Raw genomic sequence first — 6,000 nt, 5'->3', positions numbered from 1 at the left:
CATTCAGGAGACGATACGATGCGGAAGTTGAAATTGACGCGACGCGACGCGTTTACGCGATTACGCGGCACTGAATCATAGATGTTGAAACGTAGCTATAATAATATCTATGTTATTCATCGATCTGAACCCTGATTTGGACCAAGTAAAATGAGTGCTATATCGGACATTCTCACTATAGCATTGCTAAAGATATAAATTATCTCTTCTTCTTTCCCTATTATGACATTATCCGCGCAACCAGCTGACTTCCCGGACCGTCCAGCAGAGGGCGGTGTTGAGCTGATAAAGAGGACTGCGGATGGGAGTGTGACTTGTGTGAATCATATTCTTTCTGTCTGGAATATCAGACACAAAACTAAACGTTTTTAAACTTTCCATGTTAAACTTCAGTGTCGTACATGTCTGCCCCCCCCCCCTGTTTTAGATACGTTAAGACTTTGCAGGGTTTATTTAGAGATGTATTTTTTCTTTATTTTTGTTGTAGCCTATAAGCAGTTCATACAGTAGCCTTTAATTATGTCCACCAATTAACTGTCAATCAATGTTTTGGGTTTGTTTAAAGCTACGATCCTGAATTCATATGTAAGAAACATCTGAACCACCACTTTCTTAAATCTGAAAGATGGGGCAAGAGAAATGTTTCCTCTCTCAAATTGATTGATAGAGCAAAGGCTTCTAGGGTCGACAGTCAATGAGACATTTAACATGATAAACATATTTGGAAGCTATTGGAAATTATACATTGTTTGTTTACATGGATTTTTTTAAAAATATAAACAATGGTGTAAAAGGACCAATGGGTTTTGGTGGGGAGTTGTACAAGCTTGAGGCATTCTTCAAGAGTCAATGGGTAAATACTAACATTGATTGATTTGACCATTGATCATTAGTAATAATTGCCTATTGCACCTTTAAACAATGTAGCAAAAACTGGCGATTAGGTTCAACTGCAATGATAGTGAGTGATCCGTTTCACCTCAGACCCCAGAAGCTTTCATCATTTCAACATCAATGAAAGCTGAGCGGTGCTGTACCTCCCACAGAGCTCATCTACACAGGCCGGCCCTGCCCAAAGATGATGCTATTGATTTACCCCCCATCAACAGCCAAGGAGGGTGGCGTTCTCCTTCCAAGACCACATGGAGGGCCACTGATAAAGAAGATATATTATCAGAGAGGGCACTTGGGGGGCGGAGCTGGATCCATCACGTATGGCCAGACCGGATCCAATCCCAGAGCTTTATAGAACATTGCCCTTTACTCTTCAGGCAGAGCCATCACTCACATCAGTGTTTTCTCAATCCTCCTAAAGCCCTCAGCTTCCTCCCTCTACCTGTTAAAATCCCCTCCCAAGTCAATTGGAGGGATCATCTGTTTCCAGTGTCAACACTTGATTGACCACAGGAAAGGCTGATAAAAAGAATAGATGTGTAACTTAGAGTATGTTCTCCTCCTATGTTCTCCTCCTATGCAAAATGTATGTCTGCTTATATCACTTTTCATCCATATTTAAGGCCTGCAGATGATAGAAGACACGACAGATGTGATCCTGTTTGAAGTTGAGCTATCCACAAATAATCCATATAGAAATATCCAATTATTGTCTAAACACATAAATATTTCAAAGGTTAGTTGTCAGCACCCGTTTTATCCAAGACTGTCAGACATATAGAGGGATGTAGGAAGTATATTTCATGAGGGGGTGCTGCCTTAAACAAGCAATTCTGGTGACTTGCTTGTTTTAGGCAGCACCTAAAAGTTCTGGTGACTTGGGAGAATAATAATTGATAGTTAGTGCGAGTGAAAAGCATGAAATGATCGGGTTTTAGGCAAATTACACTATACTATATAGTTGACACCTGGACCCGATAAACAGCTCTGATGACGAGAGCGTTACATATACCATCGGAAAGAATTCAGACCCCTTCACTTTTTCCACAATTTGTTGTGTTATAGACTTTATTTAAAATAATTTGCCATCAATCCACACACAATACCCCAGAATGACAAAGCAAATTTTTTTTTTTTAAATATAGAAATATCTCATGTACATAAGTATTCAGACCCTTTGCTATGACACTCTTAAAATTAGATACAATTGAAAAATGTCATCAACAAATTACTCAATAATACATTTAATTGAGTCCATCTTAATGCAAACATTGTTTTTATTGGGTCTTTGAATTGCATAGGAATACATACACACTGTGTGGATCAGGTGGTCATTACAAACTGAAGAATTTGCTGAAGAAACTGAAGAAAATCTGACCTGAACCCGCAACACACTCATGTTTGGTTATATCATTTCTTGTATAGAATACATAATATGTACATCCATAAGAAAACAATACATTATTCTATTTATTCAGCTCTGCCCATGAGGTGATAATGTATATATATATATATATATATATATATATATATATATATATATATCAAGTGAACATTTGTTTCATTTTAGTTTGAAACATAGCACAGCAAAGGTCGAATATATGAACATAAATTATGCAAAATTTGGTCCACAAGAAAAAGGCTTTTGCCAATTCTTTCCAGATTATTATTATTTACTGTGTTACATCTGAAGACCAGAAGCTGGATTCAAATAGGGTCGCTACTCTATGATTGCTCTATGTCCAACCTGAAGTGTGGTGCTAATGACTGCAGCACAGTTGTCCTCCTCATATCACAATGGAAGAGACTATAGCAACAGTACTTCAATGCCTAGGTGATTTTGTCTCTCGCAAATGCAACAGCAATCATTATTTGTGGGTGACACACAGATGTGTGACAGTGAATCTGGAGGCTCTTAAGAAAGCACTTACTGGTGAGTGGCTTGAAATCACCTGAGGGCAAAGTCATGGTTAAATGGATCACACTGCCAAAAGTCATAATACTCAAGTTCAATTTAGTGGGGATTTACCACTCAAAGAGAACCAACACTCACAAGTGATTACATTATAGTATAATGCCTATAGTATATGGTTGTAATATGTGTGGCATTGTGTAACATTGTATGTATCTCAAATACAATTTTGTACAGCTGAGCGTGAACACAATTATGTTAAATACAACAATTTGAATTCAGTATCATCTAATAAAAAATATGTCTGCTTTTTTTGTATTTTCAATAAATTATTTTACTGGTTTCAATATTTAGGCCTAACCAAAGCAGAGCAAGTTAGTAAGGAGAGCTAGCTCTTTCAGTTTTCCACCAGTTCCTTTTATCACTCTGAATGGGAAACTTATTTGCTTGTTTCTATTTATCCCTATGTGGTAAAAAGCTTGCGGGCCGTGACATCTTACTTTAAAAGATAAATGAATGGAGTGGATTAGCTATATGAGGCATCCTTTTGGAGTTATCCAATAGCCGTTCAGCCACCCCATCCATAAAGCATAATTATTGGATTCCCTGCTTTGGCTTCTATTTTAATTAGTGTAAAACTACTGGACATTGCACCAAGGGGTCCCTTAGAAGCATGATTGTGATTAATACACACTCTTTATCTTCTGGCTTCTTCTGGAGGTGTGATGTACTTAGTGTCAGCCCAATGCTTGTTAATGTCTTTCCTTTACCCAATGATATAGATCCCTCTCACCGAAATCCCCAATAACTCTCAATAACTTTTTTTTATTAAGTTTCTGTTTCTTTATACTCGCCGACCTTATGAAGTTAATACGCTTTTTTGATTTAACGGTATGAGCACCAAGCAAAGGATACAGTATATAGCATCAATACATCTATACCGCATCACCGCATACCGTACCAAGATGCAAATGTGCAAATGTACTGATATGTATGGATTATTCTAAATATTCTAATGAACATCATGAGATCAAGCACATGGAAGCACCTCTGCCGATATGTCAGTAATGGAGGTTCAGGTTGGTAATGAAGTCCCTTGGGTTCTACGCCCAACTCTCCTCTCAGAAACCTGATCTTTGTACTTCCAACAATTTTCCCTGCACAAATATTAATACGTTTGCCCTCATTTCTAATACACTTAGACGGTAAACAAGCTATATGAGTTGAGGTCTCCCGTCAACTCGAGTGTTTCAACCACCAAGCCCTAATATGACTATGTTTGCACACACACACACATCATTAGGCAGCAACAGAGGTGGGTCTTATTATTTTTAATAATCTCGTTTTTGTGCTGCTTCTTAAACCCAGGAGATCTGTAGTCGGCACATACTTTCTCCTGTCTCAATCCTTGGCTTTTCCACACAGCCTCTCTGTCTGTGTTTAATGGCAGTGTCACCAACACACCTTTTCTGCAGAATGGTGCACTTGCAGTTAATGATCTCCTTCTTTAAGGTGCAGACATTTTCGTTTGTGTTGTGTTCATCACTGTCTCACATATTCCTCTCACTGCACATTTTTATCCCAAACGGCGAAAGTGAACTGACTCTTATGTGCTTCCCAGGATATCAGTGTTCGTTTCCAGACTTATATTGGGCTATTTAAGAATGAGTTGTGAGCTTAATGTTGATACTCAGTCACGAAACATTGGGGCCATTAAATGGTAAGAATGAAGGCCTTACAGTATGTTTACAGGCATCCCTCTCCTTTTAAAAAAGTTACAACATTCCAAGGACGGAGATATACAGACACTAGGGGCAGTTTCACAGTCAAGACTTAACCCTAATCCTAGTCTAAAATGCATCTTTAATGGATTTTACATACGATTTAGTCCAGGACTAGACTCAAGCCTTGTCTGTGCAACCGGCCCAATATGTTTCAATGGAGAATTGAGCAGTGCTGTATATATCTTCCTAAGCATCTTACTGTGACATCTGGTTTCCTGACTTATAATACAGCATTCCTAATAAGAGAGAAGAAAATACAACAATGAATAAAATGCTGTCTGACATCTGCTAACAACCACTGGACAATAACCAGATACTGCTGCTGATTTGTGTGTGTGATTGGATGAGCCGTCGTCAGCATTAAGTGTCCTCCATCTGTTCAACCACCTCCGAGCCCCACTCTGAACCTTCTGATGAGCCAATGGTATTCAATGACACCAGGCAGAAACAGTGATCTCGGAGCTCAATGATCATCGACAGTAACCTGATGCCCTGAATCTATTCAACGAGTCATTGTTGGGAATCCATGGTGGTGCAGATATGTAATAATATTCAACTGGAGTGGTTTATTGCTCTGCAGCAATTGCGTGTATATGCTGTTAGGAACACACGGCTGTTATGTTGATTGCCAAAGCTGTAAGTGTGGTGCGTCTCGTCTCTCTGAACAGAACTGTTAAGCCCTGTGAATCAGCATCCAATGAGAGACAATAATGTCATTCTGACATTCACACATATGGATTTGACTGCATCTGTGGGTGGACCATATAACAAGAAGTAGATTTTTATAAATTAAAGGCTGCAACAGTTACATGTGAAGTGTTGTCCTGTATGACACCAAATACAATGTTTCATCTCTCCAGTGAGGGACCACTGAACACAAAACATGTTTCTGTCTATTATTGAATGTCAGGGAGTTTACTTGTAGTCTGCTCTGTTCTCAAACCTCAGAAGTACGAAACGCAATGGGCTTTTTTCTTCTGAGAACCCCACCGCCAGTCTTGAATTGTTCCCATCCATAATTGCATTCTCTCAGACACTTGAAGCAAAAAGTACGACTCATGAAACAGTAAAGAATGGGTTTGAGTAGAGGAGTTCCATCATTGCTGTATCATTTGTATTCCTCCTGGTATTTTTCCTCCTCAGGTATTTTTATTCATGGCCTCAAAGCCTTAATCTCTTGGTTTCCATGCCAGCTTTTATCAGGTCACAATGCAAACCAGAGGTGACAATCTCTCAAGTGGTTAGTCCGGCCTTTTATGTATGACATTGGAAAAATATGCACACGCACACATACGCACACATACACACACACACACACACACACACACACACACACACACACACTCACACACTCACACACACACACACACACACACACACACACACTCACACACACACACACACACACAC

Source organism: Nansenia antarctica (genome assembly GCF_963989245.1).
Source record: "Nansenia antarctica genome assembly, chromosome: 5".
Taxonomy (NCBI): Eukaryota; Metazoa; Chordata; class Actinopteri; order Argentiniformes; family Microstomatidae; genus Nansenia; species Nansenia antarctica.
This window is presented reverse-complemented; position numbering follows the sequence as displayed.